This window comes from Myxocyprinus asiaticus, chromosome 32, assembly GCF_019703515.2.
Source record: "Myxocyprinus asiaticus isolate MX2 ecotype Aquarium Trade chromosome 32, UBuf_Myxa_2, whole genome shotgun sequence".
Classification (NCBI taxonomy): Eukaryota; Metazoa; Chordata; class Actinopteri; order Cypriniformes; family Catostomidae; genus Myxocyprinus; species Myxocyprinus asiaticus.
Window position 1 is genome coordinate 3,096,747 of NC_059375.1, and position 19,855 is coordinate 3,116,601.

The window sequence follows — 19,855 nt, forward strand, 5'->3', positions numbered from 1 at the left end:
TCACAGAAAAAGCACTTATGCCAAAGATGGAGGAGCAACACATTTCAGATAAACATGGGACTTCAAGCATTGGGCAGAGCACACTTCACTGAGGGAGGAAGACAACTGATGTGTATCCAAGCGTGGAGCAGTTATCGTACCTAAAGGAAGCCACCCTTCCCTCAGAGAAGGCTTAGTCCCAGCTGAGTACCTGCGCAAAATGACTTTTCCCCATGACCGACCCTCATCTACCCATGGCATGACAATAAAGGAACACTCAGAAGGGAAAAGAGCATTTGCAAAACAGAAACCAATATGACTAAAACTTTCCCAGAATAGACTGTAAAAAGTTGGTCAAAGGAACGGCTTGTCCTTTTTCTTTGTTTTACAGTCTTAACCAGTGAAAAAAAAAAAAAGGTTATCTGCTGACCAGAATATTAGTGATACTAGCCACTGTAATGTCAGATTTCTGATTTAAAGACCCCATGAAATCAAAATTGTATTGTTTGAGTTTTGTGGCTTAAAGTCCATGTTCTGCTTTGAGATCATCTTTATTGTGCTCTTAAAAGCTGAAAAAACAGATACAAAGAATCTGAGAACATCCATCCCCAAATACACCTGTAACCAATTAGCAAGTAGCGAAACATTTTTCCTGGTCGTGAAGTAACTACCTAACCTGCGGCTAAACGTCATAGTATTGTTTAAACGGTGCAGAGTAATTATGTCACGTCTGTCAGAACTTTGTGATTGGCTCAAAGCAGACTTCTTACATCACTGCGTCCTGACCTCATACATGCTCAAACAACTGTGCAGTTACAACTTTTCATTCTGGGAAATTGCCAGAGCTGGTTTACCAGTATTTCCCTATGAGCCCTGTTCACATATGACCTCTAAACAGAAAGCTTGACCTCTAAGCTTAACCTTATTATGATAGGAAGAGGAGATTCTGTGGGTGTCTTTAACTACCTATTGACTAGTAGGTATCGTTGCAAGTGTGAATCAGTAGCACAGCATTATGGTATACATTCCCCATAGCGTCAGCAATGACGCAGCGTCGAGATGACCGAATTGAAAGGGAACAATAAAGTTACGACTGTAACCAAAGTTCCCTGAAAGGAGGGAATGAGATGCTGCTTATGCTAACCATGATACTGAATCTTCACTGCAAGGACTGAGTATCGCTCTGTACCCATCAGTCGAATATGCTAAGGAGACAGCGCTGTGCATCGCCGTATATGCGCCCAATGATACACTGTTCATTTTCTGCTATTCAAATGCAGTTTATTACTGATCAGTAACATATTTAATAGATACACAAGCTACATATTTGAAAATATGTATAGTTTCAATGTAGTTAGCTAATTTGTATTAGTCGCTTGTAGTGTAGCTAACTAAAAGCATTAGCGTTACTGTAGTCTAACTACTTTAAGTTAACTTGTAGCTTGGCAAACTACAGTTTGATTGGGTAATTATGAAGGTTTTTAAATGAGCTGTGTAAATAGATAAAGTGGGACAACAGATACCATATGAAGTACATCTAACGAGCTTAACCAAAGAAGTCTCACTTTGAGAGCATACTCAAGAAAAGACATGCTGACCTTGCCAACAGAAACCAAATAACAAATCTCTTCGCATCTCATAGAGAATACATAATTATCTGCACTCTCTTTCTCTACGCCAGCTCTCCCAGCAACCTTGTTTTTCCTCTGCTCAAGACAAAGGAAGTGCTGCTGAGTGAACTTTACTGTCTTTGCTCCAGTTTTGGCCTTTTTCTCCCTGCAGACACTCATTTGCCATTTTATGGTGCTTCTTTCATTATTGCAACAAAATGCCATTTCTCATACAGCCTGCAGATAGAGCTCTTCACACAATAGAGCTGCAGCCTTTCAAACAAGCCACAGACATGACCTGCTTTATTCAAACAAACTCTCGATCAGCCAATTACATTGCTCATTGCTTACACCAAGGATGTTTGCTTTTACTGCTTGGGTTTGTGATAACTGTGTGTGTGTGTTTGTACATGTCTGCACGAGGGCTATGTAGTACTATGGTATATAACATGCTACGTTATTACTTATAGAGATCCTGCTAGAGTTCCTACTCGATAAAACAACATGCGCAAAAACTGCAAAGGACTTTGCTGTTTGCTATTGCAAGTCAGTGGCAGGTGGTATTAGGGGACATTGTCATTCTAAACAGAATAGAGCGCAACAAAAGTCATATTCATTTATTTTTCTCCATAAGAGGAATTGATTATTAGGGATAACTTTATCCCTAAATCTTTAAAGACGGACCTAGAGTGAGCTCGGAGGTTGTTAATCGATGGTATATGCTTCTGTTGAACCCATCAGTCTGTGTTATTTCAACTTCATTTTTTTATATATAACATGTTTAAAGGGTTAGTTCACCCCAAAATGAGAATTCTCTCTTGATTGACTTCCCTTTAAGCCATCCTAGATGTGTATGACTTTCATCTTCAGCAGAAGTGAAGTGAAGATTTTTCTAAGCACATTTCAGCTCTTTTTGACCAAACAATACAAGTAAACAGGTGCCATCAGGCTGCTGGCTGTTTGATGGTCCAAAAGTCATAATTAGTAATCCACACAATTCCAGTCGATCAATGAATGTCTTCAGAAGCAAATCGATAGGTTTGTGTAAAAAATAAATAGACACACAATGAGGCACCTTATGAAAGAAGCAAATAATTGGGCAATTGGGCTAACAAAAAGTGGCAAGACACGTGGAATAATAACAGTTAACTGAAACAGTTTATCGACAAAGTATCTAACAAACTCGCTGGAAACGACCTACCCAGACAAGCCTGAGTCAAGCTGAACCGACTAAGAACTGGACATGGCCGTTTCCGAGCCACCCTACACAAGTGGGGTCTCACTGATGACCCAATCTGCGAATGCGGCGACAGCAACGAGCAGACGGCCGACCATATCCTATATTCCTGCTCCCGCTTCAGGTGCCCCAGCAACTTCACCGATTTGGATGATGCCAGCTGCGATTGGCTGAGGCAATTGACTGTGACAATATAACGATGTAATTTCTGCATGTTAAGCTCATACGAATTAAAAAATTGTGGTTACTATGATTTTACTACAAAATACCATGGTGATACTATGGTTACTGTAGTAAAACCATGGTTAATTTTTGTTAGGGAAGGTTAGGGTTAAGTGCAGGAGTAGGGGTTGGTGTAGGGTGTTTGTGGGACTCTAAATAAACACAATAAACATGCTGCAGTGATGCCCTATACAGTTAGTATTTAATTAAGGGTGCAAATAGCATCTACTTTTCTTTTTTTTTCTTCTTTTTTTACTATTTACAATTAAATACTTAAATTAACATGTTACATTTCCCAGTCCTAATTTTATCATATCCCTATGAATATTTTTTTTATGGGAAAAATACTTCTTGAACAAATAAAAAGTGGATGGGCAATGTTGCGCTCTACTGGACAAAAATGAGTCCAATATCATCAATATTTGTGGTCAGTTTTGTTGGAAGAGAGAATAAATTGTACAGTTTAAATGCCCATTTGTCACTCTAGGCAGGTGACCAGATGTCCCAGTTTACCGGGAACAGTCCTGATTTTAAGAAGTGTGTCCCAACAATTCTCTAAAGAAATGTATTATGTCCCGGTTTCAGCTGGTAGGCTCACTGTTTTGTTGTTGTTGGTTTTTATTCTTAAATTAAACCTCCTCATTGTCCTTCTCGCTGTTGTCTCTGGTAGCAGAGAAGAGAAGCAATTCTGTGTCGCACATTGATTTTGTGATATTTTTATTCAAGTTTTTCAGCAAATCAGCTGAAATTTATCTGGTTACCATGGCGATGAGGTCATGCACTTGGCGCTCATGCTCTTTGTCGTCCTGTCAGTCAGCGCAAGTTAGAAATGCCCAAATAAAATGTGTTTTCAACAACGAGCTGAAAGAAGCCGATCCATTTCTTTGCGCAACACGTGAAAATGTAAACAAGTTATTTTGCTGTGAATGTTCATTTCCCCATGAGCACAGAGGTAAATCAGACAATGTCACATACAGACAGCTACACTGCAGTGTTAACATAGTACAAGCACTTAAAAGTTGAGATGTGGGAATTGTGTTTTGAATTTTAGGTTCCAATGTTGTGAATTTTGTGTTAAAATGTGCACCTGACATGACAAGTATACTCATTATTACACATGCAATATGAAATCATATGTATAGAATAGGCTACATGGAATTTGTAAATTAAAAAAAGCTCAAATGTGGTTAAATCGTGAAAAACTAAATATAAAATAAAATATATATTTTCACAAACTATGTATACAGTTAAGTGCAGAAGTTTGCATGCTCCTTTTGTTTTATAAGTTTTCACACTCCTTTCATAATGTATACAAATATAAGAGATACAAGATCATATTTTTATGTAGTTCTGCCTTTCAGAAGCAACATAACACAACATTTAATCTAATTTACACAGATCATCCTGTTCGAAAGTTTGCATCCCCCTTGGTTCTTGTGTTTCCTTCTTGCGCATCAAGGAAAGTTTGCACCTTTTGTAATAGTTGTGTATGTGTCCATCAATTGTCCTAAGTGTCAAAAGCTGAATCTCATTATCATGTAGCCACTGTTGGGAAGAGCTGAAATGTGCAGAAGATGCTGGAAAACCAAAGAATGTACAGTATTTTTCTTCATTGCTCAGGACAATGCAGGGACTCATGAACAATTATTACACAAACAGTCATTGATCATCGAGAAAGCAACACACTATATTAAGAATCAAGGGAATGTAAACTTTTCAACAGGACCATTTGTGTAAATTCAGTTACTAATTTGTCTTGTGGAATATATGTGAGTATCTGTTATGTCAAATTCTTCAGGGCAATACTAAATAAAAAACTAAATGCAATTTTATCCAACTTATTTTCTTTTTTACACTAATGCACCCCTCACCCCGCACCAAGTGTCCCGGTTTGAGACTTTAAAAATCTGGTCACCCTAGCTATAGGTCTATTTTTTAGGAGTACACAAGCATACAGATGTTAGCCTCAAAGCTAGCTGTAACAGACATGAACTTAAAGTCACAAAACTTCCATTCTGATTTCCTTAAGGGACAATGAAGGTCTAGATGAAAAACACATCTCCTCCATGTCCGGAGTTCTTGACACAGGCATGCTTTTGAAAAATGTATTGTGTAGCTTTACCATTTTGAGTCCCGTCAGCAAAGCAAAACAAATCAGAAAATATGGCCAAGCTGATGGATTACCTCAGAGAAAAAAGAACAAATAAATAAATCAATATAAATATATATATATATATATATATATATATATATATATATATATATATATATAAAAACAAAATTATGTTTTTTTGAGTAGCAGAGTGACTGAAGGAGCAAGTCGCTCATCAATATTTCAGAGGGGTCCTTGTGCCACTGGTGTGTGACCGTCTGAACACACGGTATTGAAATTCTGTAGTGCTCTCGGCGGGAGCAGGGGAGACAGAAAGTATAAGAGAGAGAGAGAGGGATGAAAAGTAGACTTATCGAGTATAATGCCTGTTGTATTTACGGTAGTTCAGGAATTCTTTGTTAACAGCCATTTTGCACCAGACAAACAGTGGTTTAATAAAGAACAAAACCTCAAGTAAACAGAGACTTGCCCATAACTTTGGTCTAACGGTGCAGAATCACAGTGGACTGAATTGACCTCAAAACTGTGTTGATTCAAATCAGATCAACCAGTCAACAGAGGCTTGTCCACATTCTTGACACAAAAAGCAGTTTGTTTACTAGCTCAGGCCCACACCTCTCCTCAACAAGCTGCACATTTTGAGATATCATATTTCAATTCAGGGTAAATGTATTTCCTAGGCATGTCATAAAATACCGATATATCGATTATTGATCGGCACGTTAATTTACCAATATATTTTTTTGTGGCATTGATATATTAACATTAGCTGACATTTAATTTGGAAGCCTAATTTGCGTGCTTCCCAATTCACTCAGTTGGGCTTCTGTTTAACGTCTGGCGTAATAGTGTTGGGAGACCACAAGGGGGTGAGATAACATTTATTAAAGTAGGTCGCAAGGTATCACAACACAGGACTAGTATTTTAGAGCTCTTTGCACAGGACAAATACTCACGAAAGTTACAAAGGTTTTTCTACTTCAAGAATGTAAGTGATGTTGATGAGTTTGCAGGTTAGTGTGTGAATTTCCAAGAATTTCACACACCATTGCACTTGTGTATATGGCTGTGTGACAATAAAGTGATTTGATTTGATTGATTGAAAACTGGATAACTGCGCAAAATGAAAGATTCAAGAATATTATGCAATTTCTCTGTACGTAGCTTTGAAGAGGTTTCATTCAATCTGTCAAACCACAAAAAGACATACCTGTAACTGAAAATACATTGTGTAGCTATATATAAGATACATATACACAATATATCATCCACTGATGGCTAGAGTAAATAATCTATGTCCTTTGATAATGATTTGGATTGACTTTAATGGAAAACTATGCGTGTTGCACTGCATGGTACTGCAAATTGTTGAGCAACCTCTAGAGACGGCGAGCCCGTGCAGTGTATGTACCTTCACAGAAATTATTTGTTTTGAATTTTAGAATGCGCCATGTCATCTGCCTGATGTGTCCAATATGTGACCCCCTTTAACCATCATATGATATTGAAAAATGGATCCTCCCTTTGGTATTCACGGTCACTTTTGACCAGAAGGTTTAGATATGTAACCCCTTTTTTCTTTCTTCTTCCCTGAAGTAAGAACAATAAAAGTATGCATTTCTTTTGGGATTTCCATGCAATTTTGAATTTATGTACATTTCTAAACTCTACCATTAATTTGCATATACAAATAAGCAATAAAACAAAATACAAATAAAAAAATAACTACACTTAACCTACCGAACCTACATTTCTATAAGTTGAAACATGAAGAAAATATGAGAATGTGACATAAATTGGAGGCAGATTGCTGCCATCTGGTGAACAATATATAAATAACATGACATGCCAGTAACAGCCAGTATATGCTGTAGCCACATACTGTGTAGTCTGATGACTTGTTGTAACCTAATTTTTCTATTTTATCACAAGATATGCATTTAGACATTATCAAACTATTATTTGTCAAAGTTTAGCATTTTAAAGTGTCAGTTTTTGCAGTTAATGTCATTATGATTGTAATCAAACCTGACCATGATGTTACAAAGAGATGACACAGAATAAGTATTTTTCAACCAATAATTTACTTCAAACATAAAATGTAATAATTAAAAGTAAATGCATAATAGATTGCTGTTGAGCTCCACTTATTGATGCCCTGGTTCTGTGCATGTATGTGTTTGTGTGTGTTCTGCATTGTGAGTGTGTTATCGTCTCACCACTTCATTTCAGAATGTGCGTGTTTAGCATTGTGACTGATTTATTGTTTTGTTTTGTTTTTTGGGACAAATGTAAAAATCCATATCCTGTATTATAGTCTCACCAGTTAATTTTTGTGTGTGTGTTTATAAGTGTGAGTGGGCGTGTATGAGGATGTTTTAGAGTCTCACCCTATAATTTCAGCCTGTTTTTTTTTTTTTTTTTTTTTTTTGCATTGTGGCTGATTTATTGATTGTATTTGACAGATAAAAAAAAAAAATTGCTCTGTTTTTTGGTCTTTCCCATTCATTTTCAATGGTCGGTCAATTTTGACCGCGAATACCAAAGGTGACGTTTTTTTTTTTTTTTTTATGACTACTTAGACTTATCAAATGAAGCTCAATTTTTTTTTTTTTTTTTTTTTTTTTATGTTCAGATGGCAAATGGAGGAAAAGTCACCAAGTATTGTACTGCTCAAATAAAGGATCCATTTTTATTAAATTAGGAAACTTTATTTTGGTCAAAAATAACGGAATACCATAAGAGGGTTGTTACTCTGCCACTCCCACTTTACCAAAGTTGTGTTGAGAAGTATGTTTGAAAAGACAAAGACTATTGTGCAAAATGCAGCCCAATTTGTATCTGAAAAAACCCCAATATCTATCGATAAACATCATGAAAATCTCCCGATTATAGGTGCATGAAATAGGCATCAAAGCACCACAGTGTGACAATGTTTACACTCTTCAGGAAGTCAACCTACTAATGGCTTTCTGTACAGTTGACTTTGGACAAGACTGACCTGACAGAAGATGGTGGGGTGATGAAGGAGAACACTGTAAAAGAGAACAAGTAGAAGAAGGACGAATCCAGCAACAGAAAACTAGATCCTCAGATCAGAAAAAACAAGACAAGGTCACTCAAAAGTAGGTTACATGTCGTCCTCACTGCACACGATGACTGCTGAAGACAGGGTCAGGATGTAAAGGAGGCTGAGGGGTAATGGAATTGTCAAACGGCATCAGTAAAGTGCATAGACAGGTCAGGACCATCATGCCATGTGATTAGATCAGAGAGAAAGTAAATCCACATGCTGGATGACACACCTACAGCAACAGAAATAGTGAGAAGATGATGACATCTAACAGAGATTTGAAAGCTAAACATTCTGCTTAAACATCTCCTTTTGTGTTCCACAAAAGAAAGAAAGTCATATGGTTTTGGAACGTCGTGAGGGTACATTAATGCTCATTCCTTTCATTAAGCGTGACAAATCCTCGCTATTTGCAGTATTTTTAAGTAGAGTTATTCAGACTAGTTTTAGTTTTAACCTTATATGCTTTCTTAGCAAAACTACTGTACGCAACATCATTTGCTCAGCTCCCTAACGCCCTGTAAATATGGTTCAGTGAGCACTGTTCCAGAGGCTGGGGTCACTTTAAGCATGTCCTAATGATTTAAAAAAAAATAGCTAATGAACAACCCAGAGAGCCCTCACAATGGGTCAGAGAACAAAAAGTCCAGCACTAAGGCATACATCACAGAAAGGCTTGTAAAAAGATATGGTGGATGTCTTTTTAATGTGTAATGAGGTCTGGGATTTGTAAGATTATGAATGGGAATGAATAGAAATGAAATGGGATGCGCAAAATGTTTTTACACTCATAAACAGAAAGTGATGGGCAACTTGTGTTTGTTTTTCTGTCTACTCTGTACTCTGCAACTTCAAAGATGCACTATGTAGGGTTTACACTCCATCTGACCAAGTGCATTTCCAATAAATTGTCCAGTTGTTTGTGATTACAGGATGTAAATATTCTTGATTCATTTGGAGTTGGACATGATGGAATGAATGACTTGCGGTTTAGTACTTTTTCATTCCAAAAAAAAAAAACAAAAAAAAGGCTACAGTTGTCATGCTGTATGTTTCACGTTATAGATTCAAAAGAACCGAATCATTTGGCTAGTCAGGCTAGTCAGAGTCATTCATTCAGGAATCGGACTAGACACGTCACGCTGTATGTTTCATGATGTACATTAGATTCAAAAGAACCAGATCATCATTTGTCAAAATACTATTCATTTCTTTCCAGGTAAAAAAAAATGAATAAATACTTGGTGCATGTGAAACCCATTTTATAACCAAACAACATGGAGTTGTTGAAAAAAATGTGACAAAAATTTAGGACATGAGGGATTTGTGATGTCACCAGAAAAGGAAAGTTATTTCAGAGGCAGAGCAAGTTATTACACTTAGATGAAAAACTGTGATGAAAATTATTTTTTTAATAACATGCACTGAAGAATCATGGTCAGTAAGATCAGGAAGGTGCAATTATAAAGTAATTAGGGTCAGTTTTAAGGTTGCTGTTTATAATTCGATACGATCCGATGCTGTAACAGTCTTGCAGATTTCTTAAGGGAATGGATCCAGTTTAGGTTTTGTCATTACGAGAGAAAAAAAAACAGAGAAACATGTGTTACCTTAATGGATTTGGTGCCACAGTAAGGGCCCTCAAGTGATGCTTGGCAAGCAACAACAACAGACGCTCCTGGAGAACTGAGGAGCTGCGTAGAGGCTTTAAACAGCCCACACAATTAGACAACGCTGAGAATGTTACAGTGAAAGCACAAATGACAAGAGTAAAAGCACGAGACAGGATGAGAGGGCAAAAGAAAGAGAGATAAGAATGAATTTGTGTTGAATGCCACAGCATCTTGACACTCTCGTACCAGTTCAACATGCCGGTGCAACACTGACTCCTAGTGGAGCTCTGTCTCATCCCACTCAACCAGGATTTCAAATCTAAAAGGTGAAGTGTGTCATTTTTGGGGTGTTACAATACTTTCTCCTATGCATGTTTCATGTGCAGAGTGGACTATTAATGAGCCTTTGGAGGGTTGACTTTCTGAAGATTTTAAACACATCAAAATATTGCTCTTATGAGTTTGTTTGAGTATGCAACAGTCCAACACAGCAATACTGGCTTAAATAGTCGCATGAGTTTGGGGCGGTACTATCTGTTGCTGTTGTTGTTTTTTTCCGACCAATATAAGACAGGGGGAGTGTTTTGGAAACCTGTTTGGAAAGTGTCTTCGTTTTTAAATCTTTTTTTCTTTATCTTTTTCTTTTTTTTTCTTGGTTCCAGATGTATTTTTCCCATTCATTTTTTTTCTATAGGGATTTCTTAAAAGACTCCCTTTCTTAAAAATCCCTTCACTTACAGTACATTGATGGAATGTTCAGATGAGCCAAGACAATTCAAACTCCATCTGTCAAAATTCAAATGTAAACAGACCTAAAACTGCTCTATCAAATCTATATTTCTCTCTCTCTCTCCTTAAACTCCTTAGAATGCCCTAGAAACCCACTAAAATACTAAAACTATGCTAGTAAAAACTATAGGTGCATCCCAAACCGCACACTTCTGCACTATTCTACACCATTTTGTAGTGTAAGCAGTGTGAGTAGTATGTTTACACTGAAAATGCAGCAAAAAAAAATTTACTTTAAGTACCCGGATGATGCACTTTTTCAACCGTCAAAACAGAGTGTGGAATGTTGGACACTTCATGCACTCAGTGCACATGGCTTGCCGTATATAGCGGAGGGGACGGGGTTACCTGGCTGCGCTGCTGGTTTAACAAAACAGTTGTAAATAATGAAGAATGTAGCAGCTAGAGAAACTTCACTGGACACAGCACCTTACAAATGTGAGTTGAATGATTTACCATTTACCCCAAGCTGTGTGAATATGTATGTTGTTTAAGATACAAGTGTTCAACTGAAGTTGGCTAATGCGATAAAGCTAGCGGCGACACATCACGTGAGCTTGAAACGTCACTTCCGTTGTCGTGAGCAATCAGGTCTCCAGGAGGTAGCCGTTTGTAATGCCTGATGAAAAACCTATCATGCTATCGTGATAACTTGCAGCTGTGTTAGCTTGATGTAGCTAGCATGCTAACCGCTCTGTTTTCTTTTTTCTTTTTTTTTTCAGCAGTACAGATTCCTAATGTATTGTACTATAACAGGTGATTTAAAATGAAAAATGGTATTTACTCCCTATACTATGATTTACAGTATGCTAAATTCATAAGTTTTATAATGCATGGATTTCAGGCTGGAAACTCCGTTTATTTAGTTAGTATGTTTTAATCAATATAAAGATTTCATTTGTATATCACATTATCAAGTTGAATTGTTTTGATTCTGAATTACTCAATTCTTCATTTCAGTTATAGGGTCAGAATTCTTCAAAACTGTCTTCTTGAATTCATAATGACTTTAATAATTATAATTTACAGTTCTCTTATTCCAAAAATACTGTTTTATATTTGATCAGTTTTTTGCAACACATTTCAAATCATCACATGGCATTAATTGTGGTTTCATTCCACAAAGCCATTCCCATGGAAAATAAGTTGCATGAACAATCAGTCCTCTGTTCTTTAAAATGAGCGTAATCTCTGGAAAATTCTGGGGTGTGACAAGTCTAATAGTTCAGTGTTGTAATTCTAATGCTGCAGTCATATTCTGCCACTACATTCATTAATTCATATCAGACACATATTTCATTTTATTATTCCACTGTTTTCAGGAGTTATACAGAGGTATTTTGTCACAAAATGTTTAAGAATATCTCCTGAAAACAAAGGAATAATATAATGACATATGAAGCAGAAACATGTTTAACTATCATTAACTCTGATACTGCTGCCATATTATTTGACATCATGTCAGTCTTGTAATTCCATAAAACATTTACATTCACTGTTTCAGTAAACAAAGTCATTTTAAGAAGCTGTATATACTGTAGATGTAGACCTGCAGAAGAAAGTTGACATAATGCTCAGTAATCCCAAAAAAATGAAAGAGAACTCTGTGTGAGGGTCTAAGCATAAAGCAGACAGTCACATTACACACTATCACACACATCACACACATATTTCAGAACTTTATGGTTAATGTGCTTTTCTATGCCAGGCGAGTTGTTTGTGAAAATAAATAAACGTTCTTCTCTTGGGAAAAATCAAAAAAGACTTCTCTTGAGTTTTCTTATTAGGATCATTTCGACATCATAGGATACATAGTTTCGTGGTCATTTCAGATGAACATGATATAGCATCAGGTTTATAAGGTTTATAAAGAGCTTTTCCTGTTGCATGATTCTGCCTTATAATTGTGATTGTTTTACCTATGTGTTAATGTTGATATATCTGTTTTTGTCATGACTATGTGGTGATGCAGTTCTGTTATTTGGATTAGGTCCAATGGATTTCATCCTTCATCCTTCCCTTTAATGTTTTGTTTAAGGGTGTCATATCTCGAGCGTTGTGTAAGTTAAACACCTGTGCCTACAGAATACCAAAAACATACAATGGATCCATACTCAGTTAGACCTAATGACTGCAGCATGAATAGCAAAATCATATTTGTTGACTGATGTTCCTGTTCATCTACAATAAAGAATACATTTGCAAGTCTCCTGTTCTTCTACCAATTCCAGAGTCCTCAGAAAGTGATGGGAGTTCTGCCTCCAGGAAGAGGCTGTTTGTTACAGTATACATGCTTTTCTGGATGTATTAGTTCTTGCAAATATAAGTTAAAAATATTTAACTAAAGTGTTTTACTACTTCTGGTCAAGTTTCACATTCAAAAGTGCAAATATTCGTATCATAAACCACATTTTAAGGCATTTCTCAACGAATGTCAACAGTATTTTAAAACATTCTCTGTGTCTGAAAAAAAAAAGGTTTGTACTGCTTATTTCAAGATTCCCAGTTAATATTTAGAATTGATTGTATTTTGCTATTTTTTATTTAATTTAGCTGATATTTACACTTTTATTGTATATTTACTTTTTTAGTTATTTCATATTATTATTATTATTTTGTCGTTAATTTTCTTTTACCCCAGCTATTGATGTTGTTTGCTGTTGTTCTACTATATTGTAATTCTTATTGAGTAATAAAAAAAATATACTTATTTTTCATTGTTGCAATGATACTATTACAATATTTCTTTATAATCATTGTAATAACACATATTATATTAATAATAACACATTTTATATTATTTATGTATTTATTGCAGTAAAAAATAAAACTCTAACATTCCTATAATTTTAATCACTAATAATGTATAAAAGTACTAAGGAAACTACAACAAAATGAAAGTAAAAAGAAAAATGCCAGTAGAAATTAATAATACAGAAGGCAAAAAGAAAAAAAGGACACTTAAAAACTATAACATTTAAAAATATTTGAAGTCTTAATACATTTATCTGGACATTCTCTAATAGTCTATGCATTAGTTTAGGTCTCCTGTGCACTGCCTACTTGTATTGCCAAAGTGGTATTTTAAGTCTATGAGGCTGCATTGTGTTAAAATGACATTTTGTGCTGTTTTTACAACCATGAAAGGCTTCTTTCTCCTTACATTTTTGATATGTCTCAGATGCGTTTTGCACTCAGGCATCACAACCATGTGGTTGTGTCCTTGCAAGGTGAGGACTGGATTTATTAAGCCATTCTGTCAAGCTCTTGTACATTGCTTATAATTTCGGCACATTTCTTATGACTTGTATTGATGTTGCACATCTAAATGTCAACAGATTGATTATTAAAAGGCATTCATACAATTAAATTAATCGTATGGCAATGTCATGCAGGAAGGTGGGGACTCTATTAACCAAGCCATGTGTTTAGGTTTTAAACCTTGCTCAGCATTTTGTCATTTTTATTACAGCTTAAATCAATGGTACATGACAAGACGACAAGAACAGATTGATTTGTAAAGCATATTTTTTTTCTTTCTCAAATGTAATTAACTTACTGGCTACATCATCGGGTTGCCTACATGTAATGTCAGCAAGTTTTTTACCCTAAAAGACGATATTTTGTATTACTTAATGTATTCACAAATTACTTGACCCTTGTGTTCTTAATTACATGCATAAAACACGCATTTTCTTAATCTTATTGAAACTTTTTTTTTGTCGGGCATCGCAAGGGCTGCCCTTGGGGTCCTTGCAAGGTGGGGACTTGATTTATTAAGCCATTCTGTCAATATTTTATACATTGCTTATCACTTCGGCACATTTATTATGACTTTTATCAGTTACATATTCCTTCCTGTTGACTGCAGAAGTCACTTGTCCTGACATCACAACCCACCTACACCAGGGGAGTGACACCAAGACCCAACAGGCCCCTCCAAAATGGAAATGAGTTTGCAGCGCTGAGTCTTTTGGCGTTATACTTCCAGCTAAGCAGTAAGTGATGTTGCATACAGATATAGAGTTTACAAGTGAACTCGTTATGGCATACAGGCCTCGTCGATAAGGAAACATGAAAAACTTAAACCAAAAATATTTCTAAATCAAATTACACTTCAAACGAAACGAAAATATAATCAAAATAACGAAGTGGTTAAAAAGAATCCTATATAACGACCTTCCCAAATGTAAAAATTTTACCCTCATCAACTTCTTTCACCCGCCCCTTTTGCAGTGACTTAAAATCACTCTACAATAACAGGTGGATAGTCACTAAGACAAATTAGATCATAAATACAAATGCAAGTATAATAATAATAATTAAAAAAAATAAACCAGGACCTAAAGATAGTTCAACACAAATCTCATAAATATTTGTTTCATAAAGAGCCTACAACAGTGATTTTACTGTATTTTTAGAGTTTGGGAATGATCTTTAAACTTTGCACTGAGTTAAGGCATGGTTTTCAAAGGTCTTAGCACAATGACCTATTTCACATGGAAAGAGTAAATTGCGCTTTGCGCCACTTCATTTACATACACTACACTCACTGTTTGTGTGCATACACCCACTACAGCGCAAACACTCCTACCCATGGCCACCTTCGCTTTGCGCTGGACTCACACTAGGTGATCTGTACCGTGCCAGAGCACGTTTGACCCCCAAAATCCAGTTTGTTTGACCAGTGTGATCGCTCCGATCGCTGAACCGTGACCAGGCCCGTTTGAAGAGGTGGGCTCGAGCACGGTTCAGTTGGCTCAGGCACGGTACACATCTAGTGTGATCGCTAACCGCGACCGAGCACGGAACTCGAAACATGACATCAATGATGCGACTTTTGTTGGCATAGGTGCAGTGTTTATTTGGGCAGACGAGAGTATACAGGAACAACTGGATACAACATACAATAACTACGAGATATTTGGTTAAATTCACAACTATCTTTGTGCTCGTGGATACCAAAGAGCCACTGAGCAATGTTGTGACAAACTGAAAAACTGCGGGTTCAGTATCTGAAGGTACGGAATGCACTCTGCAAATCTGGCAGCTCGTCGGATGAAAATGATAAATTCCAGTGGTACGATGCTGTCGACAATTAGGCATGTGAGAGGGCCGTGTGTCACCATCCCCCGAACGACTCCAAATAAGCCACAAAGTAACATTACAATGATGAACTCCATTGTGCTGTGCGAGAGCGCTTTTCTTCTTGTTTTCTTCAAAACAAAAAGTCACATCGTAATGATGTAAACACATTAAGTGCAATGTGAGTGCAGGCCAGCGGGGTAGTGGGGAGGGGGACAATCGTGCTTCGGCATGGTACAAGGCAACCAGGCCTAGTGTGAGTATGCCCTACGAATTAGCGCTCCCACGAAAATTAGATAAGACACTGCGCACAGTCGTAGCAGCTCACACCATCACGAGATACAGCACATCATAGATTAGGTCTGGCACCAACAATCATGCCATGGTCCAAATCACTGAGATCACATTTTTCCCCATTCTGATGGTGATGTGAACATTTACTGAAGCTCCTGACCCGTATCTGCATGATTTTATGCACTACACTGCTGCCACACAATTGGCTGATTAGATAATAGCATGGATGATTGTTGGTGCCAGATGGGCTGGTTTGAGTATTTCTGTAACTGCTGATCTCCTGGGATTATCATGCACAACAGTCTCTAGAATTTACTCATAATAGTGCAAAAACAGAAAACATCCATTGAGCGGCAGTTCTGTGGATGAAATGCCTTGTTGATGAGAGAGGTCAACAGACAATGGCCAGACTAGTTAGAACTGACAAAGTCTACGGTAACTCAGATAACCACTCTGTACAATTGTGGTGAGAAGAATATAATCTCAGAATGCTATTTTGAGATGTGGGTTGGCGCTGTTTTGGTGGCACGAGGGGGACCTACACAATATTAGGCAGGTGGTTTTAATGTTGTGGCTGATCGGTGTAATATATATATATATATATACACAAATATATTATAACCAAGCAGCACCTTGTTATTATTGCAAAAAAAAAAAAAAAAAAATGTAATAATGTAAATAAAACAATTTAATTCTCACATGCAAAGTAAAAAGCAAAATGAGCAGAAAAAAGCTTCATTAACAGTTCTATGTTAACTTGGTATTGCACTTGTAAGCAAATATGCAATACAACACTAAAAAAAAAAAAAAAAAAAAAAATATATATATATATATATATATGAACAATTTAAATTAAAACTATGAGGCTTTCAGTGTTTCTCTTGTAAAACTTGCTTCAAGCCATTAAAGGAATGATTCAAGAGCCAGTAATTAAATAGAGAACAGAGTAAACAGTGCTTTAAGGGTTTCAGTAACAGTAGCAATTAAACATTAAAAAAAATTATAATATAAAAACATTAAAAAGTAATTTAATGCAAAATGAAACTACTTAAATATTTGACACTAATTTGATGCAGTAAGAATGCCTGAATGCCTATAACAGACAGCATGCATCTTATACACATTTAGACATCGCACAGATCTAACATTTTGAAGAATTTGTCCCGTCTGCTTATACATTAATGGCTGTGTTTGCTTTAATAGCTCATCAAGACAGCGCAGATTTAATCCCGTCTGTTTACACTCTCGTAATTCATTAACAGCTGTGTTTATATTAATATCACCTAAAGAGGGGTATTTTGATTAAGAAAAGCGCAGCATTCATCACAAGACACAAGCGCACGGGCAGACATGCAGGTGAGCGTTTGAGAGCAGCCGGCTGTGATCAAACAGCGCACAGGTAGCGGGCTTAGATCTTGGTAATGCCGGTATTTTTGTAGCATCGGTGGCTATTAAAATATTAAACTGAGCAGAGATTCCGTCATACTCCTAGCTAATCATGGCTGCACCCTGCAGTTTGTAAAGCACTGTGCCGGACAAACGTCTTTGGCCCTTGCGTTTTAGTTTATTCAGCGTCTCGTGCAGGAGTGCTGTGTTTTGTAGATGCCATATAAAGTTTATTAACATTTAAAAACGCGTCTTGAAGTGAATTTTGAATTAAAATTTGACCGCCTTACAAAGGCATGCCACGTGACGGGAACGTTAATATACATTGCAGAATTGCTGTCATTTAGAAATGAGATCGCGTGGGTGTCTGAATCGAGATCGCAATCTTTTAACGATAAATCGTGCAGCTCTAATATATATATATATATATATATATATATATATATATATATATATATATACACTGCCAGCCAAAAGTTTGGCATAATGTACAGATTTTGCTCTTCTGGAAATAAACTGGTACTTTTATTCACCAAAGTGGCATTTAACAGATCACAATGTTAATAACATGAAAAATTACTATTACAATTAAAAAAAAAAATTTATTTAAATATTTCTCATCAAAAAATCCTCTACGTGCAGCAATGACAGCTTTGCAGATCCTTGGCATTCTAGTTGTCAGTTTGTCCAGATACTCAGGTGACATTTCACCCCACACTTCCTGTAGCACTTGTCAAAGATGTGGCTGTCTTGTCGGGCACTTCTCACGCACCTTACAGTCTAGCTGATCCCACAAAAGCTCAATGGGGTTAAGATCCATAACACTCTTTTCCAGTTATCTGTTGTCCAATGTCTGTGTTTCTTTGACCACTCTAACCTTTTCTTTTTGTTTTTCTGTTTCAAAAGTGGCTTTTTCTTTGTAATTCTTCCCATAAGGCCTGCACCCCTGAGTCTTTTCTTTACTGTTGTACATGAAACTGGTGTTGAGCGGGTAGAATTCAATGAAGCTGTCAGCTGAGGACATGTGAGGCGTCTATTTCTCAAACTAGAGACTCTGATGTACTTATCCTCTTGTTTAGTTGTACATCTGGTCTTCCACATCTCTTTCTGTCCTTGTTAGAGCCAGTTGGTTAGACACCTTTGTATGAAATCTTCAGTTTGTATAGCCTTCATTCCTCAAAACAATGATTGACTGATGAGTTTCTAGAGAAAGCTGTTTCTTTTTTGCCATTTTTGGCCTAATATTGACCTTAAGACATGCCAGTCTATTGCATACTGTGGCAACTCAAAAACAAACACAAAGACAATGTTAAGCTTCATTTAATGAACCAAATAGCTTTCAACTGTGTTTGATATAATGGCAAGTGATTTTCTAGTATCAAATGATCAATTTAGCATGATTACTCAAGGATAAGGTGTTGGAGTGATGTCTGCTGGAAATGAGGCCTGTCTGGATTTGATCAAAAATGACTTGTTCAAATAGTGATGGTGCTGTTTTTTACATCAGTAATGTCCTGACTATACTTTGTGATCAGTTGAATGCCACTTAAAGTACCGATTTCCTTCCGAAACAGCAAAATCTGTACATTATTCCAAACTTTTGGCCGGCAGTGTATATATATATATATATATATATATAAAACATTTCAATGTAAAAATGTAACATTTTACTTAATGTTGTCTTGAAAAGACTGGTAAATAAAAATAAATGAACATCATAATAACACTTATGGGGTTTCTTTTTTTATATATATATATAACAAGAAAATAGATTGTTTCCATGTCTAATATTAACATAGTAACACTCAGGATTGCTGTAATTATGTGTATGGTAAGTCACTGGCGTAGAGTATAGGCTAAACTAGCAAACTAATCGGCTAGCGGTCAGCATGCAAAATGTAAGCTAACTGAAAAATACAGAACGAGAAATGTTTAATTTCAAGATCTATAGCTTCGGTTATATACTAATATGTGTAACATATGGTTTAAAAGTCTTTCAATGTCATATTTACACAGTTATATTGGCATACATCATAAAATGATTTTAAAGGATTTCTACTCAGGCAGTGAATATAGTATCTATTAACAGGTCCCTCAGCCAATGGAACTGCTGTGACGTTAGAGGAAGACCCAATTTTCAGGGGAGAATCGATTGCTCATGACACTGTCAGCTGTTAAACGGCGAATGCTTCTGAGCAGTAAAACATTTTTAAGTGTTCCTTATGGGACGATACTACACTTAGAATATTCATACACTACATGGCTGACTGCATAGTATTTTTTATAAGTGCATAGTGTATAGTGTGTCGTTTGGGACACAGCGTTTGTACATGCTAAAACATGCTAGCAACATGCTACAACATGGTACAATATGCTAACAACATGCTAAAACATGCTTACTATGCCTAGCTAAGAGCTAAAACATATTAGCAATGCCTAACTAAGTGTTAAAAG

General features: G+C 36.4%; 1 protein-coding gene across 1 annotated transcript in view; it reads right to left on the reverse strand.

Moving 5' to 3' along the window:
* ccser2b (coiled-coil serine-rich protein 2b) overlaps positions 1-19,855 on the reverse strand; it is a 169,204-nt gene that overhangs the window by 78,845 nt on the left and 70,504 nt on the right. The gene's annotated exons all lie outside the window — the stretch shown is intronic.